The following is a 22,950-nucleotide window of genomic DNA, read 5'->3' as shown; positions in this document are numbered from 1 at the left end:
GGCTTCTTCTCTTTGAGCTGAGACCTTGAAACTGAGATATCTTTTGTTCGTTTTCAAAACAAGGTCTGGGCGTACTGCCAAATTGCAGCTACTGATAGTGAGGATTTGTACGGTCAGCCACTTGCATGAACACAGAAATTGGTTTATAGAACAGCAAATGAATAGAACAAAGAAATTAGTCATAAAAAACCACAAACATTAAAATTCCATTTCATTTCGCTTATCAGCGATTATTAGACTCACCTGGACTCAATCACCTGTCATTACCTCCCCTATATCTGTCTGTTCCCCCTACTCTGTTCCCCGCGTCAGCATTGATTGTCTTATGTCTTTGTATACCCGCTGACGCTGTTCCAATTAAATGTTTGACTCCCGTACCTGCTTCTCTTCTCCAGCGTCGGTCCTGACAAATAGTCAATGAACAGCATTCTCACGTAGCTGTTCCTTTTGTCCAAGTGGGAAAGGGTAGTGTGGAATAATAGGGATTGCGTCATCTGTGGATCTATTGGGGCGGCTTGCGAATTGGAGTGGGTCAACTGTGTCTGGGATGATGATGTTGATGTGAGCCATGACCAGCCTTTCAAAGCATTTTATGGCTACAGATGTGAGTGCTACGGGACGCTACTCATTTACACAGGTTACCTTGGCTTTCTTGGGCACATGGACTATGGTGGTCTGCTTGAAGCATGTAGGTATTACAGGTCAGGGAGGTCGAAAATGTCAGTGAAGACACTTGCCAGCTCTAAGTACATGTCCTGGTAGTCCATCTGGCGCTGTGGCCTTGTGAATGTTAACCTGCTTAAAGGCATTACTCACATCAGCTATGGAGAGCATGATCACAGCCATCTGGAAAAGCTGGTGCTCTTACGCATGGTTCAGTGTTGCTTGCCTCGAAGCGAGCATAGCAGGCATTTAGCTCGTCTGGTAGGCTTGCGTCACTGGGAAGCTCATGACTGGGTTTCCCTTTGTAATCCTTGATAGTTTGAAAGCCCTGCCACATCCGACAAACATCAGAGCAGATGTAGTAAGATTCAATCTTAGTCCTGTACTGACGTTTTGCCTGTTTTGTGTTTTGCCTGAGCGCATAGCAGGATTTATTACAAGCGTCTGGGTTAGTGTACCGCTCTTTGAAAGCGGCAGCTAGATTTGGTCCCTGGGGGCATTGGTAGCCACCTTACTAAATGGCCGCAGACTGTACCGCATTAGTAAATAGATAGCTTATCAAAATACTTGAAATAGTCTATTTCAAGTAAGCAATTTTAAGTAAATAGCTAAAAAAAAAGCTATTTAAAGGATTTTGGGGGGAGGGGGAGGGCCTTATATGCGTCACGGAAGTTAGAATAGCAATGATCCAGGGATTTACCAGCCTTATGTCTTAAGGCCTTGAGATAGAAGCTGTTTAGCAGTCTCTCGGTCCCAGCTTTGATGAACCTCGCCTTCTGGATGGTAGTGGTGTGAACAGTTAGTGGCTCTGGTGTTTGTTGTCCAACATTCAGGCCGCCCCTTAGAGCAGGGATGGGCAACTCCAGTCCTATGGGTCCCCGAGGAGAGGTTTGAAAACCACTAGCCTATTGTAATTTATCTTTTTTATTTTTTATTTATCCTGAAGTAAAAAAAATATTGTTCTTATGTTTGCTTGAAATGTGTGGGTGGGGGCTTTATGCTTACATGGCCAGTCGAGGGAACAAGAGTAAATGTGTAATTTCCTCCAATGTCCGTAGGCATCGGTATGGACCTGTTCTTTTGTTGCACAACTTTGATTAGCGATTCTGGAGCACAGTCATTTTTTTTTTTATTTAAGTGATTTTATATGACAACATAATCCCCTATCAGATCATTCACGCAGCCGTTAATCAAATGTATGTAATCTGGCAGCTCTTGTTATCTTGCTGTTTCTCTGTTTATGGGAAATTCTTCAACTCTGAACTATCTCTGTGTTTTGTTTGCATCGTGAGGAAAAGAGAAGCCACAACGAGTTCCGGGGTCGCTCCTCCCTCAAAACCCTGACCGTCCCCGATAAAAAAAAAAGTTTTAATTTCATCGACTAATGCACAAATTAATTTCAGAACACTAAAAGACAAAACGGACTCTGCAAGACTCCAGCACAACGACGTAAACTACAATGGATTATTCAACCAATGACAGCAAATCAACCAGCAAGAAAAAAGTGGTGGCTGTGGTGGGAGGTGGTTTGGTAAGAAGTAAACGTTTAAGTGGATAATGTAAATGTAAATCAAAAGGGTCTGTCAGTCTGCTGATATATGCTGTTATGAAAAGCTTAGCACAACATAAACTATGTATCTATTTCTAAAATAAATCTATTTATTTATATTTCGTGATACTCATTCAGGACCGTTCATTTCTTGGGGTTATAGGACAACTTTTGGCTTTGTCAATTTGCTACACTGCAGATTCGCTCCTAATAGATGGTGTAAAATGCATGACTGAATAACATAGCTAACAGAATTGAGGTTGGTAACAACCAGTAGTATCACTGGTTATACTTTTCCTAGTAGGCCATTAGAGAAACATCCTGTACAGAGGAGTAAATCCTACCAGTAATTGACTATTTTGATCTTTGACTCTTGATCTCTTTCTCGGATATCGCTTTGCAGTAACCATATCTATATTTTTTTGATCCATTTCCATTTAAAAAAAATCAATTTCCATTTTTATCACAAGCGGTAACCATTTAAATAGATGCTGCCTCCACCATGAACTAATGCAAAAATATGTAAGCCTTTAACAGACTCATTCAACTCTTTCTCTCAGGTCGGCAACTTGAATGCCTGCTACTTTGCAAAAAGAGGTTTTCAAGTAGAGGTCTTTGAATCTCGAGAAGGTAAACACTTGATTATGCCACATATTAAGCACTATCTCTGATTTTGAATAGCTACAAAGCAGTCTGCATTTATTTCGGGAAGTATGCACTGCATGCAGTCATTAGTCACTACAATATTCCGAACAACAAAGCACAATGGCTTTGTCTTGGTAGCTATCACACAGCAATCTAAACATACATTTTAGTTACAAAATAAGTTATTACCATTGGCATATGATATATATGACACTGGTTTCACAAGCATTCACCAGATGCAGACATATTACATTTGGATTGACAAGCAGCTCAACCAGGTCACTATTCACTTTAGCACAATTTATAGTTTATACTGTATATTTTTATTGTGTATGTATTTCCAACATCACTATTTTTATGACTTTTTATGACTTATTTGTGAACATTTTTGATGAAGTGTACTGTACTTTTGAGGAGAGCTTGCGAGTAAGATTTTCACTGTACCATTTACATCCTGTGCACGTGCAAATAAACTCTGATTAGAAGGTGCTTGTGTATGTTAGATTTGAGTCTCATAATTCTTTAATGTTTGAAATTGCTTTCTATCTATGATCCTGACCAGATATCCTCCAAGCCAAAATAGTCAAAGGAAGAAGCATCAATCTAGTTCTGTCTCACAGGGGTCGCCAGACTTTGAAGCACGTGGGAATGGAAGACACGGTATGTTGTCCTGGTTTGTCCGTTGTTGGCTACCACTGTGGGAAATCAAATGTTTTGCCTATGGAACCCTGACCTGTTCACCGGATGTGCTACCTTGTCCTGGAAATGCTGTTTTCGACTCACTCACTCACTCACTCACTCACTCACTCACTCACTCACTCACTCACTCACTCACTCACTCACTCACTCTCACACACACACACAAAGTTGCTGGTTTGCTTAATGACCAAACACCCTCTTTCATATAAAAGTTATTCTTGTTATACGATACAGGCGCATCACACACCCACTCTGGGGGGATAACGTTTTCTGTAACGTTACGTATCGTAGGGGTGGAGTAGAGCGCAGTTCCCTGTCTCTCTCCACTCACAAATGACATCCAGGTTTGACTCAGGGGCTGTTGACATATCATCTTTAAATAAATTGCCACATAGTAACCATGCCCCCCCCCCACACTGTACTGGCAGCTTTTACCCTCGTTAATAAGTCTCTCTCTCTGCTCTCTCGCTCTCTCTCCACTGTACCTGCTGTCTTGACCTCTGAATGCTCAGCTATGACAAGCCAACTGACATTTACTCCTGAGGTGATGACCTTTTGCACCCTATACAACCACTGTGATTATTATTTGACCCTGCTGGTCATCTATGAACATTTGAACATCTTGAAGAATGATCTGGCTTCAATGACCAGTTACTCTAATAATCTCCATCTGGCCAGAAGAGGACTGGCCACCCCTCAGCCTGGTACCTTCCTCCAGGTTTCTTCCTAGGCTCCTGCCTTTTCCTAGCCACTGTGCTTCTACATCTGCATTGGTTGCTGTTTAGGGTTTTAGGCTGCGTTTTAGGCTGTTTCTGTGTAAGCACTTTGTGACATCTGCTGATGTTAAAAGGGCTTTATGAATGCGTTTGATTTGATTTGAATTCCTAGTCTCAAGACCGTATAAGAGATGAAAACGGAAGCAGGCAACCGCTCTTTGATTTTATTTTGATGCGCTCATAATTATGAAATATTTGAAGTGCCTCTACCCAAGCCCCATGGGTACTTACAGTTCTCTAAAGTGTTATTCTGGCAACTGAAGTAAGCTATTATATTATTTTAGTGGGCACGCATTTAGCGCACCTAGGGTGTTATGTATGGCTCAGCAGGCACTGCGTCAGAAGGTTGTTTTACACTTCAATTACTTTTCAGCATGACAGGGTCAGGTTTGCTTCGCCAACTTTTTAAATAAAACTTCAAGGCCAGTCATGATGAGGGACAGAATGAACTTAGGTAGCCCATATTTAGAGCAAAGAATATACACTCTCCTGAACTATGGCCGAACAGATAGATGTGTTTTGAACATTTTGCCAATCGTTGTTAGAGAACTTAGCGATGTATTCCTTTTTCGCTAGGTTTGTCTTCACCACGTTATTGTTGTCGATACACCAATAATGTGCATTTTGTATTCGTGTTTTGATGCTTGTATTTTCTGTCAAATCTGTAATTCAGGACCTCAGCTGTAAAAGCGACCTTGGTCCCTGTTCACAAGGAAAATCTGACCCGTTTTGATTTCTTCTCCAGATTATCTCCAAAGGAATTCCCATGCATTCCAGAATGATCCACGCTTTGAATGGGACACAGTCTCCCATTCCTTATGGCAAGAAAGGCCAGGTAATTCTGCTGCTGCACTGCCTACACACATCACACTGCAAATCCCATTAGATAGATTATTAATACATTTGACAAGCAAGACAAAGGATGGCCATTATCTTGTAAAGCAGCAGTCTGTCAGCGTTTTGTATTACTGATGTATAATTACAGTACCTTAAATGCAGACTTGATGAGAGGCTACATTTGTCACTCCCACTCTCTCTTAGTTATCACTTTGTCGCTGTAGCATAAGGCTCATTATTGAATTGTGGCATGGCATTTTGGGAAAAAAAGGCAATGGAAGCAAATCCCACTCCAATTTGTTTTTGCTCTAGGATGCCCACAAGCCTCAGAAGACTTGTCTGAATGTCCCCTGGTACCAGTTGAAAAGATTAATGGAAGCATATATGGATACAGTTTAGTGCCAAAAATAAGGGGTTAAATAGATGAAAAAAATAACTAACAAATGTTTCCTGATCTTTCTTACATCTCTCAGATATAGGACAGACACTTCAGAACAAACTTCCTTTACATTTTTTTTTTTTTGGTGGGGGTGGGGGGGAGACACTATCTGTTGTTCCATGTAGTGAATGTGTTATTCAATGTGTTTGTAGGGGCTAATTGCAATAAGGACAAAAATAAGGTTTCATCAAATAATTGTTTTATATATATGTTATACTTCAAAATTAAAAATCAAACAGCAAAATTATCCTTGGTATAACCTTCTTAAAACAATTCCATATACCCCATAATGTCCCCCCAATGTACACGGCACCCCCCTTGACCTCAGAAGCCCACCGTGACCAGTACAGACATGGGTTCAAATACTATGTACTCTTTAGAATACTTTGAGCATTTGCTTTAGCCTGCCCGGAGTGCCAGGTGGGTGGCGTTAGCAAATTTGGGGGGAATTTCAACAAGCAAGCTTAATGAAGCACAGCTAAAGTATTTAAAATTATGGTATTTGACCCCAGGTCTGGTCCAGTGTTGTTGAAATGTCCCAACACTGTCACACGTTTAGTTCTGTTATCCATGATAGATAACATGAGCTGTAATTCCGCCCCATAGTATAAAGGTTATGCGCAGGTCAGGACAGGTACGCTGCAATGTGATGACGGAGGGAGGAAATCCCTATTGTGTACACATAGCTGTGATGTGTCTGATGTTGTCTGGAGTTGTATCCTCTGTCTTCTTCTGCCTTTTTAAAGAGGAAAAACTACGATCAGTAATCCCTCTCTCATTAAGAGAAGTGGTGAAGACAGGATGTCGGGGGGCAATGCAGATGAGAGAAGTGAGAAACAAAAGAGAAAAGGCACAGTCAGACATAGAACAAAGGGATGGAAAATAATAATGGGAGGCCAGCTAGGTAGAGAATGGTGGTGGGTGCAGGGGGGATTTTATCCTGCCCAGTTGTTCAAGTAGTAAGGACAAGATGAAAAAGGGCACTTCCGATAGATGTTCCACTAAATCAAATATCCCATGCACGTAACACTTCAAAAGGTGATTTTAATCAAAGGCTTACTCCTGCTATGATCTCAGTTCTTCTTACTAGACAATAGTCAAACTCCCAGATCCTGCTCACATTTCCATCACTGACTGTTTTTAGACTCCCGAGCATCGCCTCCAAAATGTATTTGAAATGTCTTGTTGACTGAAGTATGCACTCTTTTTGTATTAAAAGTGGTGGTGTCAGTGTAAACGTGTCACATTATTCTGTGTAGGCCTAGTTTAGAGTTACAGTAACATCCTGATCTCCTTTCAGTACATCCTGTCTATCGACAGAGCCAACCTCAACAAAGAACTGTTGTCAGGTAGGAGAATGAAATTCCTTATTCCCATGAGTCCTGGAGAGCATGTCAGAGCCTCAATATTGCATGTACTTATTGAAAAGCTGTGTTCTTATCCACTCATCTTGAATGGGAAATAGGTTCATCTTGTATTGTCTACCTGTATGTCCATCTGCCATTTCGAAGATAGATGATTAAGATGAAGAAAAGTTGATCTTATCTTATGTACTTGTAAAAAGTATTGTCTAAAAACTCTTTGTAAAGTTTTAGGTTAAATATAGACATTGTGTCTTTCCACTAACAGTGCCTTCAGAATGTATTTTTTACCCCTTGACCTTTTCCACATTTTGTTGTGGTTCAGCCGGAATTTAAAATGGATCAGGTTGAGATTTGGTGTCACTAGCCTACACACAGTACTAAAATGTTGTTGACATGCGCACACAAAAAGCTCTATACTCACTGTTTTAGTAGACTAGTGCATGTCGTATAACAGGCTTATATCGTCGATCCTTGCTCTCCCGAACAAAAGGTTAACATGTGAAAGTCACATAACAGCAGTCGACTGTGTTTACTGACAGTCATCAATATATGTACAAGCCTGTAGCAATGGTTTTGTCATGTTTTTTATATACTTCTTTATTATTTTTTATTTTTTTATTATTTTTTTAATTGGGAGGGGAGGAAGATCAGCTTTAATATTACAGATAGATTGTGGCTTCCATCAATGTAATTGTCTGCATCATTTCCAATCCCCCATTCTTTTAAATAAATGTTCCTTAATTATGTTCCCCTAACCCCACCACCCCTCCCCTAATTGGAGTAAACTAATGGACAACAACACTTACTATATACATTTTACGGACACAGTATATTCTTTACAATGGTTATCTTTTGTTTGTTTTTAGTCCCATCCTTCAGCCACCCTCAACCCCTCCCATCTATCTCTGAAGAACATCCAGTTTTCTATATCTATTTGCCATATATTTTTCAACTGTGCTGTGATGGTTCACAAACATTTTTAACCTTTCTATTCTCATCATTTCTACAGATTGTAATTTAAAAATACACATTATTGCTAAGAGTATTATTATATTATTGATCAATTGACTATGACTTTTTAAATCACCCAGCAGTGCTATTTGTAGATTTAGCTCCAGGTAAATGTTCCAATTATTCAGCCATTCCTGAACCTGAACCTGAGACCAAAAACAAGCTACATATATGTACAGTACCAAAACAAATGATCTAATGATTCTGTTTCTTCGCAGCAAAATCTGCAGAGCAGGGATGGTTGTATCCCCCATATACAGTATTGGTTGCAAGAATTTTGTATAATTTTGTATAATCATTTAAATAGTTAAAATGGCGCTGGAACAGAAGGCAGACATTTTACGTGTCCACAACCGATTGTGTTTTTTTTGTTTGTTTATCTGTGTTGTTTGTAACTTGTTTTTTTACTATTTTTGTACATAATGTTGCCGCTACCATCTCTACCATCTCTCCAAAAATAACTTCTAGACATCAGGACTGCGATTACTCACCACGGACTAGCATCCCTTTTCTTCTTTCACGACTCTGACGAGCCCGAGGCGGAGGATGTACGGCTCCCTCGGGAACAGGCCCCGACCCCAGTGATCTGCATGAAGAGGAGGCGGCGAAAGAGAGGCCGGAGGGCGGGCTGCCTTCTGAGGAGTAGGAGGCAATCAAGTAAACCCCCACTTCCTCAATTCTGCACGCAAACATGCAATCTTTGGACAATAAAATGGACGAGTTATTGGGAAGATTAAACTACTAACGGGACATTAAAAACTGTAACATCTTATGCTTCATGGAATCGTGGCTGAACGACGACAATATCAACATAGAGCTGGCTGGTTATACAATGTACAGGCAGGATAGAACAGCGGCGTCTGGTAAGACAAGGGGCGGCGGTGAATGTATTTTGTAAACAACAGCTGGTGCATGATATCTAAGGAAGTCTCGAGCCATTGCTCGCCAGAGGTAGAGTTTCTCATGATAAGCTGAAGACCACATTACCTACCAAGAGAGTTTTAAGCTAAGGACCCTGGGACTAAACACCTCCCTCTGCAACTGGATCCTGGACTTCCTGACGGGCCGCCCCCAGGTGGTAGGGATAGGTAACAACACATCCACCACGCTGATCCTCAACACAGCAACCCCTCAGGGGTGTGTGCTCAGCCCCCTCCTGTACTTCCTGTTCACTCTTGACTGCATGGCAATGCACGACTCCAACACCATCATTAAATTTGCAGATGACACAACAGTGGTAGGCCTGATCACTGACAACAACGAGACAGCCTATAGGGAGGAGGTCAGAGACCTGGCCGTGTGGTGCCAGGACAACAACCTCTCCCTCAACATGATCAAGACAAAGGAGATGGTTGTGGACTACAGGAAAAAGAGGACCGAGCACGCCCCCATTCTCATCGACGGAGCTGTAGAGGAACAGGTTGAGAGCTTCAAGTTCCTTGGTGTCCACATCACCAACAAACTATTGTGGTCCAAGCACACCATGACAGTCATGAAGCGGGCACGACAAAACCTACTCACCCTCAGGAGACTGAAAAGATTTGGCATGGGTCCTCAGATTCTTAAAAGATTCTACAGCTGCACCATCGAGAGCATCCTGACTGGTTGCATCACTGCCTGGTATGGCAGCTGCTCTGCCTCCGACCGCAAGGCACTACAGAGGGTAGTGCGAACGGCCCAGTACATCACTGGGGCCAAGCTTCCTGCCATCCAGGACCTCTATACTCGGCGATGTCAGAGGAATGCCCTGAAAATTGTCAAAGACTCCAGCCACCCTAGTCATAGACTGTTCTCTCTGCTACCACACGATACGACTCCTGATCATCTAGTCAAATGGCTACCCAGACTATTCACATTGCCCCCCTCCCCCTCACCACTGCCAATCTCTGTTGTCATCTATGCATAGTCACTTTAATGAACTCTACCTACATGTACATACTACCTCAACTAACCGGTGTCCCTGCACATTGACTCTGTACCGGCACCCCCCTGTATATATTGTTGTTTTTTACTGCTCCTCTTTAATTACTTGTTACATCTCTTATTCTTATCTGTATTTTTTGAAACTGCACTGTCAGTTAGGGGCACGTAAGTAAGCATTTCAATGTAAGGTCTATGTTATGTAGACCTTACACCGATCGGAGCATGTGACTAATGAAATTTGATTTGATTTGAAATAGAAAAACTCTATTTAAATCATTCGTTTTGAATCCAGTGTCGTTTTGTGTATCAGGTCATAAACCCCGTACCATGGAATTGGTACATCAAATCTCCTCCCAACTATTTTGCAATCTATATGGCACAGCTGTACATTTTTTGTTGTCTTTAAATGAAACTAGTATACTTTATTTATCACAATTTTCTTTAACCAATGTTGGTATTTAATGCAGGGCCAACAGTTCCTAACTTTCTCCCCCTTCTAATTCTCTTCACTTTTTACGTTAATGCTACAATTAGTCAGTTGTAATTTTGAGTAGAGGAGATATTTCAATGCATTTTTGTTAGCTGTTGCCCAATGTTTGCAGTGCCATGTAAGTCAACGGCAGAGAATTGTCTTGTCATGACCGTGATATAAGATCTTTTTGTAATTCTTTGTTTTGTAACTGCAGCAGCAGAGACGTATCCCAACATAAATCTGAACTTTGCCAACAAACTACTCGACTGGAGCACTGAAACAGGGGCGATGACCTTTGTCAGGTAAATAGTTCATATTCTCTCACACACACACACACACACACACACACATTTCTTTCTCTCTTCTCTCTCTCACTCCCTCCCCTAAAGTCATTTTGGCTTGACTTGTAAAATGGAGAACTAAGTGCTGTCTAAAATTGACTTGTTCTTGCTTTATTATTTACAGTTGGTCTCTGTGTTCCTGCATTTTATTTTACGTGGCCTTGTGTGTGTATTAAACAGCATACAATGCCTTCAGAGTATTCACACCCCTTGACTTTTTCCACATTTTGCTGTGTTACTTCCTGAATTTAATATTGATTAAATGTAGATTTGTTTGTCACTAGCCTACACACAATACCCCACAATATCAAAGGGGAATTATGTTTTTTGAAAATGTTACAAACTGAATTAAACATGGAAGCTGAAATGTCTTGAACCCCTTTTTTATGGCAAGCCTAAATAAGTTCAGGCGTAAACATTTGCTTAAAAAGTCACATAATAAGTTGCATGGACCACTCTGTGTGCATTAATAGTTTTTAACATGATTTTTGAATGACAACCTAATCGCTGTACCCCACACATACAATTATCTGTAAGGTCCCTCAGTTGAGCAGTGAATTTCAAACACAGATTCAGCCACAAATACCAGGGAGGTTTTTTTTGCCTGGCAAAGAGGGCACCTGATGGGTAACAAAATAAGCAGACATTGTATATCCCTTTGAGCATGGTGAAGTTATGAATTACACTTTGGATGATGTGTCAATACACCCAGTCACTACAAAGATTCAGGTCCTTCCTAACTCAGTTGCCGGAGAGGAAGGAAACCGCTAATGACTTTCACCATGAGGACAATGGTGACTTTAGAACAGTTATTGGCTGTGATAGGAGAAAACTGAGGATGTATCAACGATATTGTAGTTACTCCACAAAACTAATCTAATTGACTGAGTGAACAGAAGGAAGCAGGTACATAATGAATAGAAACAGATAAAAAGGAACAAAATGGAGCTTAGCATAGAGAAAATCCTAGAGGAAAACCTGGTTCAGTCTGCTTTCCACCAGACACTGGGAGATGAATTTACCTTTCAGCAGGACAATAACCTGAAACATGTTATTGTCTACACTGGAGTTGCTTACCAAGAAGACAGTGAATGTTTTCCTGAGTGGCCGAGTTACAGTTTTGACTTAAATCTACCAGAAAAGAATAATGGGCAAATGTTGCGCAAACCAGGTGTGTAAATCTCTTAGAGACATACCCAGAAAGACTCACAGCTGAAATCGCTGCCAAAGGTGCTTCTATAGAGTATTGACTCAGAGGTATGAATACTTAAGTAAATTAGATTTCTGTATTTAATTTTCAATACATTTGCAAAAAATTCTAAAAACAGGTTTCACTTTGTCATTATGGGTTATTAGTAACTTAGGTAGTAGAAGGTTAGTGCACAAGTCCTATTTATAATTCATTACAAACTGACAACTTTATTTACACTGACATTTTTACATGATCACATTTGATGACACATTTTTGTTAACCATAAATAAGGCTCATCATGAATAGCATCTATCTGTGGAATAATGTCCGTACTGTATGGTGTGTCTTAGGGCTGAAGGTGCAAAGGAAGAGATCCAGGCAGACTTGATTGTGGGATGTGATGGAGCGTTCTCTGCCATCCGGAAACAGTTCCTCCGTCAGAGCCGTTTCAACTACAGTCAGACCTACACCCCTCATGGGTACCTGGAGTTCACCATGCCCCCCATCAATGGAGAGGTTGGTCCTCTGATGCTCAGAACATGGCACAGGATCAGACCTGGGGCAATATTCAAAACAGAGTCTCGGAGTAGCAGGGCTAGGATCAGTTTTACCTTTTAGATAATAATGAATAAGGTTATATGGAATGAGCTCTCCCGGTGCAATGGAACTAAAGGTATAGTCCCAAAAGTGCATAGCCCACACATTCACCACTGGCTAAATAAAACGCTCAATGTATTTGAAAGAAAGCAAATACTATTTAAACCCAGATCCGCACTGGAATTTTTTTATAGTTCATTGTATCACCATAGTGTTTCATAAGGCGTTGGGTGACATCTCATTTTGTATGTTGGTCACCTTTTGGTTGATGCAAAGCTGCTGTGTCTATTGTATATGATGTGTTTATGTCTTTATACTGTAATAATGCCCTAATTTAATTTACTTTGCCCCTAGTTTGCCATGAAGCCTAATAATCTGCACATATGGCCACGCAACACGTTCATGATGATTGCTCTGCCCAACTTGGTGAGTGTAAATTAGAGACTGTATGTTTACCCGTATGTCCATTTATCCTTTCAGCTTCATTATCAGCTGCTAAACTTGATAATTGAGCGTAGGCAAGTTTAAACAGGTTGGAGAGATGCATTTGTGAAGTGTGTACAGTATGAGAAAATGTCTCTAAAATAGTCTGTAACTAATGGCTCTAACTAATGTAAAAGACAATATGGACTCATTAGAATATGTCAAAATAGTGTCGTTTAAACATTAGAGTGCATTCGGAAAGTATTCAGACCCCTTCCCTTTTTCCACATTTTGCTACAGCCTTAGTCTAAAATGGAAAAAAACAACATTTTTTCCTCATCAATCTACACACGCCTAAAAAAAACGGGTTTTGAAAACGTACAAATACCGTATTTACATAAGTATTCAGACCCTTTGCTATGAGACTCGAAATTGAACTCAAGTGCATCCTGTTTCCATTGATCATCCTTGAGATGTTTCTACAACTTGATTGGAGTCCACCTGTGGTAAATTCAATTGACTTGACATGATTTGGAAAGGCACACACCTGTCTATATAAGGTCCCACAGTTGACAGTGCATGTCAGACCAAAAACCAAGCCGTGAGGTCAAAGGAATTGTCTGTAGAGCTCCGAGATAGGATTTTATCGGTTCACAGATCTGGGGAAGGGTACCAAAACATTTCTGCAGCATTGAAGGTCCCCAAGAACACAGTGGCCTCTACCTCCTAGAGCTGGCCACCTGGGCAAACTAAGCAATCGGGGGAGAAGGGCCTTGGTCAGGGAGGTGACCAAGAACCCGATGGTCACTCTGACAGAGCTCCAGAGTTCTTCTAGGGAGATGGGAGAACCTTCCAGAAGGACAACCATCTATGCAGCACTCCACCAATCAGTACTTTATGGTAGAGTGGCCAGACGGAAGCCACTCCTCAATAAAAGGCACACGACAGCCCGCTTGGAGTTTGCCAAAAGGCACCTAAAGGACTCTCAGACCATGAGAAACAAGATCCTCGGGTCTGATGAAATCAAGACTGAACTCTTTGTCCTGATTGCCAAGGAAGAAAGCAGGCACCAATCATCACCTGGCCAATACCCTCCCTACAGTGAAGCATGGTGGTGGCAGCATCATGCTGTGGGGATGACTAGTTTGGATTGAAGGAAAGAGGAACTGCGCAAAGTATAAAGAGATCCTTGATGAAAACCTGCTGCAGACGGCTCAAGATCTCAGACTAGGGCGAAGGTTCACCTTCCAACAGGACAACAACCCAAAGCACACAGCCAAGACAACGCAGAAGTGGCTTTGGGACAAGTCTCTGAATGTCCTTGAGTGGCCCAGCCAGAGCCCGGACTTAAACCTGATTGAACATCTCTGGAGAGACCTGAAAATAGCTATGCAGCGATGCTCCCCATCCAACCTAACAGAGCTTGAGAGGATCTACAGAGAAGAATGGGAGAAACTCCCCAAATACAGGTGTGCCAAGCTTGTAGCGTCATACCCAAGAAGATTCAAGGCTGTAATCAATGCCAAAGGTGCTGAGTAAAGGGTCTGAATACTTATGTAAATGTGATATTTCAGTTATTTTTTTTAACCTGTTTTTGCTTTCTCATTATGGGGTATTGTGCGTAGATTGATTAAGAAAAAAAAAAGATTTAATCAATTTTAGAATAAGGTTTTAACGTGACAACATGTGGAAAAAGTGAAGGGGTCTGAATACTTTCCAAATGCACTGTATATCGCACCTAAGCTGTACATGTCCCAATAATGACATAGTGTATTTATACAGTATGTCATGTTGCAAAAGAGACTTCATCACCGTTAGGAAGTCACAGTGTAAACAGGGTTATTTGACCCTTGACCTCAGAACATAGGTCTCTTGGTCCAGCGCCCAATGTTCACTTTACCAAAAATAAATTATTTAGTCACAAAATCTTTTTCCATCATCTTCACATCTCAAATACCCTGGGTCCCACAGGTCCAGCCCTACTTTTTAACAGATGTGAACATAAAAAAAATGTCAGCAAAGCAGATAGTCAGTAATCCCATCTCTCAGCCTCCACAACTGCTACTATTAATACCATTATGATAGTTCTTCCTGACTGATTCAGAGAAAGCTGTTCTGTTTTGTGGCCAGGTTAAAGCACTTAATTCAAGGGTACATTAGTACTGTTACTCAGTACAGCCCCAGTGTGCATTGGGAGGACGGTGAAAAATGCCCTGCTGCCGGGGAAACTCCACGGTAACGACACTCTTAGGACGCATGGGATAGGCTGGCCTGATGCTGATGGATAGCCAGGGCTGACCCGGAAGCTGCTAACACACCCACCATCATCATCTCTCTACTCCACATCCATCAGTCCAAGTGGATTATCCATTTTGGCCAGCGCAGATCACATGACCATGCTGGTGTGGACGTTGATGCATATTAACGGACTAAGTAATGGATTTGCCAATAAGCAACATCCATCAACTAGATGCATGGCATGTTAGCCACTCAGGGAGTTAACGGAAGTCATCAGGTCTCAGACAAGGTTACTGAGAGCATGGTTAACTGAATCCTCATTAATAAGAAAGTGCTCTCATTTCACACAATCAGGTTTTTTACTGCATAGTGTAAAAAATTAAAAAACACGGCCTCCCAAGTGGCGGCGTCCCTACAGACCCGGGTTCGATCCCAGCCGTGACCGAGAGACCCATGAGGTGGCGCACAATTGGCCCAGTGTCGTCGGGGTTAGGGGAGGGGTTAGCCGGTATGTCCTTGTCCCAAGGCGCTCAAGCAACTCCTGTAGCAGGCCGGGCGCATGCATGCTGACAGTCGCCAGCTGTGCAGTGTTTCCTCCGACACAGCCAGCGGCTGGCTTCTGGGTTAAGCGAGCAGTGTGTCAAGAACCAGTGAGGCTTGGCAGGGTTGTGTTTTGGAGGACGCATGGCTCTCGAGTCTGTACGGGAGTTGCAGCAATGGGACAAGACTGTAACTACCAATTTGGATATCACGAAAAAGGGGTAAAAAAGAAGAATAAACTTTCTGTATTTAAATTGAAACTACTAAAACTAGATATAAAGTATGTAGAAAAGATAGTGATCGATATATTTTTTAATAATAAATATTTGACAATTACCAATCACTAAAATAAAAGCTAGACAAAAATCGATGAATTCAGGAGTATCGATTTTGTTTAAATATTTGAGCATAAGAACATAGCATTAGCCATGGCAAAATGCATAGAATTGCAGGAAGTTAACTTTAACCCCCCGCCACTCTCACAACCTAAACCCCTTTTTTGATCCAGATGTTCAGGCTTACTACGTTAATCTCCATATTGTTTGTTCTTAGGACAAGACTTTCAACTGCACACTCTTCATGCCATTTGAGGAGTTTGAGAAAGTTACCACGGGTGACAAGGTCATCGAGTTTTTCCAGAAATACTTTCCCGATGCCATCCCACTAATAGGAGCGTAAGTGATTTTCTCTTCCCCGTCCCTCCATCCTGCTATCCATCCTTACCTCCCTTCATCCCTCCCTCTCCCTATCAATTTCCTGCATCAGGACAGCTCAAACAGCCGCTGTCTCTCGAGCGTGTAATTACTGACCCAACGTCACGTGACCTGGGGAGCTGAGTTTTCAATTGGAACTGAACAGCAAGCTGCAGTTGATAGTGAGATAGGACATGGGTTGATTTGGGTTGATTTGAAATGAGGCAGGAGAAACTGCTGAATTGCTGTTTACTTTTAGAATCCCCCACACACAGTCTAAATTCACAGTTGAATTTGCTTATTTATTTTCAATTAGAGAATGCTACGCCTACAATAAAACACCCCTAGCTCAGTGTGTTTGAAGTCCTAACTGCACTCCTCTGCCAATGCAAGCCTGAAGAATATGATTATATTCTCCTCTTATGAGATACAGTGGTTGAAAAGAGAGCATGTATTACAGTGCAGCTGTATGTGAGAAATCAGCACGTACCACACTATGCATATCAATGTCATAGTGGTCATTCTGTGTCTCACAGGGAGGCTCTTAAGAGGGATTTTTTTCCGTCTGCCAGCCCAGGCCATGGTGTCCGTGAAGTGCTCCTCATATCACTTTGGTGACAAGTGCGTCCTTATGGGCGATGCAGCCCACGCTATGGTGCCATTCTACGGTCAGGGGATGAACGCAGTAAGTAGAAATACATGTAGTATATACAGAGTGGGACAGTGAGAGGGGGAGGAGGATGTAAGATATGAGACCTCCGTGGTCTCTTGTGGATCAGCTAAGAGTATGGTGCTAGCAATGCCAAGGTCATAGGTTAATTGTATGCCACTCAACCACATACATACTCTATGCTATTGATGCATTCACTGTAATTTGCATTTGGATCAAAACAACTGCTCAGTGCCATTTAATTGTTAATATAAGATATGTTGACTCGATGTTATTTGAAACATGTTGTTAACTCATCGTTCAGGGCTTTGAAGACTGCCTTGTTTTCAACGAAATCATGGACCAGCTCAAAGACTTCAGTGAGTAAACACACGTAATATTACAGACTGCAGGGCAAATACGCTTTGAAAGTGAGAGCACCAGAGCATCAGCATCCACGTTCCCCCTTGACGCCTGCTAAATGAGTTTGTTTTGTTAGTGGCGCAGAATATCCATGTTTCATTTCATGCACATGTGCGCGTCTGAGGGTGTTTGGAAAAGGTAGACACATTTCCATTCTAACCAATTACATATAATCTGTTCATTCTAAGCTATTTCTCATTTTTATTTCAGGTGCTGTTCTGCCTGAGTACACCAGAGTCCGAGTCCCAGACGACCTGGCCATGTACAACTACGTTGAAGTAACGTAGTACCCATTTAGATATTAGTACTTAAAAGAAAAATCAATCACCAGGGTCTGAGGCTATTCATTAGGGCATGCTACGGAAAAACTGTTTAAAATGTTTTGCTTTGGAAAACAGAAATGAAGTCCAAGTAGTTCCTCTTTGTATTAGTCTGTCTTCTTACATTTGGTGCCTAATGAATACGACCCAATTTTGCCATACACAACTACAGTGATCAAACTGTACGCCCAGATTTCAGCGACACTGGATCTATAGAACTATATGATGAAAAGTTCCATATAGGTAATGAAACACTTAGTTTAGAAAAGGGATGGTGATGACCTTCCAATTTAATGAAAGCACAAATATGTATACACCATTTAGCAGACACTTTTATCCAAAGTAACTTACAGCCAGGAGTGCATTCATTTTCTTACATACGGGTGGTCCCAAGAATCAAACCCACTATCCTGGCATTGTAAGCACCGTGCTCTACCAACTGAACTACAGCGGGCCAATGTGAGCTGAATATCATATCTGTATAACATTATAGACTATCTACTTACCTTGGCCTCTGTCTGCCTCAATCAATAGCTTAACGGCCGTTCTCATTGATTCAACATCAATTCACAATTATGGCTTTTACAAATGGATAAATATATATAATCTCCAGCATTTAATGAAGCGCCGCTGAATGAATTAGTGGCACCAAGAAGACAAGATAACACAAACACAATAAGACAGGGTGGTAGATAGCCTAGTGGTTAGAGCTTTGGGCCAGTAACCTGAAAGGTTGCTGGATCGAATCCCTGAGCTGACAGATTTTTACCTTGTCTGATTCAGACACTTTTCAGTTGAATGCATTCAGTTGTACAACTAACTACTGTAGGTATCCCCCGTTCCCAAAGGCACTCTGACACAATTAGCACAACTTATTACTGTCATTTCAATTTCATAGCTCTTGTCTTCCAAAATATGCAGAGAGAATATCCACAGTCAGAGCAGGGACATATGTACCTGTACTTGGGTTGGGTTGATTGAGTCCAGAGTAATTGACAGAAAGCCAGCTCTCTCTAACCATCCATCCTTTTAATTCATTTATCTGTGCACAAAGACAGTAATTGGTCTTAGTGTTACTCTCCACGTGCATACGGTCACATTGGCGCTGTAGCCATTCTTCCCAGAGATCACACACGTGAAAACACACACCCACAACGCCTTGGCAAGAGTCCTTCAGAATCATAAGAACACCTGACTACAGAGCAAAAGGTAGCCTTTGCTCTATGGACATACTTGTGAAAATTGGCACCTATTGGTCTTTAATGAGCTTGTTTGTTTGTGGGGGTGAAATGTTGAAGGCTAAAAAAGCAGAAGGTGTATGATACTGCAGGTAATGCATGTGAATGTCATTGCAACGACATGCATTACAGGAGAAATAATGGGCTTTTCATTACGATGAGCACAGATGGTTCGATTTGCTAACAGATGTATTTTGTCAATTCCAGATATTTCATTTTGCTAACAAATTCAGATGTCAATTCCAAATGGTTCCTGTTCCGAAAATACGTTGACAATTTCCTTCACATTATCATGCCAAGGACAATAATTCCCTTATACACCATGGCAAGTGTTTCCTAGTACATTTAAGTCCAGTTGGATAATACATGAAATTGAATACATTTTAATATGATTTTAAGTGTGCATTACTGCGAAGCATTCTAAAACTCTCTTTCTGTGTGTTTCTGTACACATCTCTGTCTCTCACCATACACTGTTCCCAGGTTACATTTACCAGGACAAGGTACCATAAGGTGGTAAAACACTGGCACTGGCAAGACAAAGTAAGAAAGGACATTGTACACGTTCATTCTACACTGTTCAAGGGCCTTTAAGTGCATACATTTTCTTTTAGACAGGCAGAGAAAGACAGCACAAACTATCTGGCCTTGCTGACATTTTGAAAGGGCAAGTATGTGTTAACCTACTGCTGCTTGAGTATTGCTTTCAACAAATGTTTTCAAAAGCAAGATAAGAAAAAGGGAATTGATTCTAACCTGAGTGATCTAGCAAAGTTATAATGTAGAACACTAGTCTTGTTGCAACCAAAAAGAAGATGGTGCATATCCAGGCTGTGTCACATCCGGCCTTGATTGGGTCCTTCATAGGGCGGCGCGCAATTGCCCCAGCGTCGTCTGGGTTTGGCCGGGGTAGGTCGTCATTGTAAATAAGAATTTGTTCTTAACTGACTTGCCTAGTTAAATAAAGGTTAAATAAAAAATATATTTAAAAATAGTTCCCTGTCTGACAAACAGATATGGTCAGTGGCTATTATGATTTGTAGGGGCTGAGGTTGCTAGTCGAGCCTGTTGTCCCCGGCACTGATTCAAGTTGTCTGACCTGACATCTTTGACGTCTGTCGTAACAAATGGATGTGGGATAATGTCAAAGTTTCTTCAAAACGTCACTCGAGTACAGACAAAACGGCACGTGTAGGCGAAGGGACAGAGGAGAAGAAAATTGTTGCTATAGCCAACATTCTTTGAAAATAACATCACAGTGGTAAAATTTACCTTGAAAATGGATGGATGGGATTTTTGGATGAATGTTGGAATTAAGTGGAAAATGAACGTTTTTTTTAATTTTATTTAACCAGGAAGGGCTCATTTAGATTTAAAATTTCCTTTTCAAGAGCGTCCTGGCCAAGATAGGCAGCACCAAGTCATTACAAAAATTACAGACAAACAACATGAAAAACTACAAGTAAATATAGTAAAAACCATAGAATTCACAAGAGTATAACAAAATCAAAAACAGCAAATTAAAAACATTGACAGGTCAGGGAATCAGTCTCAAGATCATTCATCAGTGATTTAAAAATACCAATCGGGACAAGTTCTTCCAGTTGAAAAGTATTTTGTAAGGCGTTCCAAGACGATGGCGCAGAGTACATAAAAGCCATTTTACCAAATTCAGTTTGGACATTTGGAACAGTTAGTAGGATAAAGTCCAGCGAACGAAGAGAGTACCCACCACATTTCTGAACAATAAAAATGCCCAAATAAAAAGGTAGTAAACCCAAAATGGCTTTGTAAATAAAAGTATACCAGTGCCTGAGCCTACGAGTGACTAGAGAAGACCAGCCAACCCTGGTATTCAAAGTGCAGTGGTGCGTAAGGGTTTTGCAGTTTAAAATAAATCTCAAAGTGCCATGGTAAAGGGTGTCAATTGATCTCAAACACTGAGCGGAAGCATTCATATATAAAATATCCCCATAGTCTAGTAAAGGCATGAATGTAGCTGGTACTAGCCTCCTTCTGGCTTCAAAAGAAAAACAGGCCTTATTCCTAAAATAAAATCCCAATTTCAGCTTCAATTATTTTGTAAGTTGTTGAATATGCAATTTAAAAGAGAAGCCATCATCAATTAAAATTCCAAGTTAGTTATATGAGGTTACAACCTCAATCTCCTTGCCCTGACAGGTAGTAATATGTGTAAGGTTCAGAGGTCTATTTCTTGCTTGAGAAAACACCATTAGTTTAGTTTTGTCAGTATTGAGGATAAGCTTCAATTGACACAAGGTATGTTGAACCGTATAAAAAGCAGTTTGCAAGTTCTAGAAAGCTTTTTTAAGAGACGAGGCACAACCGTAAATAACAGTATCAGCATAAAAATTAAATTGGGCATTTTGGACATTTGTCTAAATCATGTATTTAAATAGTGAATAAGAGAGGACTGAGTACAGAGCCTTGGGGCACACCATTAAAGACAGACAACTTAACAGACATAAGCCCATCAAATTGAGTGCACTGAGTTCTATCAGACAGATAGTTCGCAAACCATGCAACTGCATGCTCTGAAAGACCTACACTCGACAATCTCTGCCTTAGTATAGCATGATCAACTGTATCAAAAGCCTTAGAGAGATCAATAAAAAGTTGATTCTCTTGTTCCCCTCAGGTGATCAACCAAGGCCTGTTGTTCTGTGCTGCAGTGTCTGTCGCGGGGGGCTCCTACCTGCTAGTCAGATACCCCCTAGCATGCCAAATATCCCCATCGAGCAGCTGTGGTCCAGGCTGCAGGCCCTCAAGAGTCCCTTCTGAGGGGTTGTGGGTCATACCACTCTGAGCTACAAAACAGTAGAGATCAAATCAACTGACCTCAATACAGATGGGATAAAGACAGAGTTCTGCAACCCAATTACCAATGAGATTTTGATCATGTACTCAATAAAGATTTGATTTACTGTAATTGAAGGCCTGTGGGGAACATTGTGTTAATGTAGACTGAACAAAAATATGTAAAGTGTTGGTCCCATGCTTTATGAGCTAAAATAAAAGAGCTCAGAAATGTTCCATACGCACAAAAGGCTTATTTTTGTAAAAAAAAATTGCACAAATTTGTTTAAATCCCTGTTAGTGAGCATTTCTCATTTCCCAAGATAATCAATCCACCTGACAGGTGTGGCATAGCATGATCATTACACAGGTGCACCTTGTGCTGGGGACAATAAAAGGCCACTAAAATGTTCAGTTTTGTCACACAACACAATGCCACAGTTGTCTCAAGTTGAGGGAGCGTGCAATTGGCATGCTGACTGCAGAAATGTCCACCAGAGCTGTTGCCAGAGAATTGAATGTTCATTTCTCTACCATAAGCTGCATCCAATGTCATTTTAGAGAATTTGGCAGTACATCCAACCGGCCTCACCTCAGACCACGTGTAACCAGGCAAGCCCAGGACCTCCACATCTGGCTTCTTCATTTTGGGGATAGTCTGAGACCAGCCACCTGGACAGCTGATGAAAATGTGGGTTTGCATAACCAAAGGATTTATGCACAAACTGTCAGAAACCGTCTCAGGGAAGCTCATCTGTGTGCTTATTGTCCTGACCGGGGTCGTAATCAACTTCAGTGGGCAAATGCTCACCTTCAATGGCCACTGGCACGCTGGAGAAATGTGCTCTTCACGGATTAATCCAGAATCCCAGTCGTGTGGGCGAGCGGTTCGCTGATGTCAACGTTGTGAACGCCCCACGATGGTGGTATGGTTATCGTATAGGTAGGCATAAGCTACGGAAAATGAGCACAATTGCATTATATCAATGGCAACTTGAATGCCATGACGAGATCCCGAGGCCATTTATCCGCTGCCGTCATCTCTTGTTTAAGCATGATAATGCAAGGCCCATGTCGCAAGGATCTGTACACAATTCATGGA

General features: G+C 41.3%; 1 pseudogene; it reads left to right on the top strand.

Moving 5' to 3' along the window:
- The first annotated feature begins 1,817 nt into the window (after positions 1 to 1,817).
- On the top strand, positions 1,818 to 22,085 carry LOC112253512 (annotated as a pseudogene).
- Positions 22,086 to 22,950: the final 865 nt, after the last annotated feature.

This window comes from Oncorhynchus tshawytscha, linkage group LG06, assembly GCF_018296145.1.
Source record: "Oncorhynchus tshawytscha isolate Ot180627B linkage group LG06, Otsh_v2.0, whole genome shotgun sequence".
Lineage (NCBI taxonomy): Eukaryota > Metazoa > Chordata > Actinopteri > Salmoniformes > Salmonidae > Oncorhynchus > Oncorhynchus tshawytscha.
This window is presented reverse-complemented; position numbering and strand designations above follow the sequence as displayed.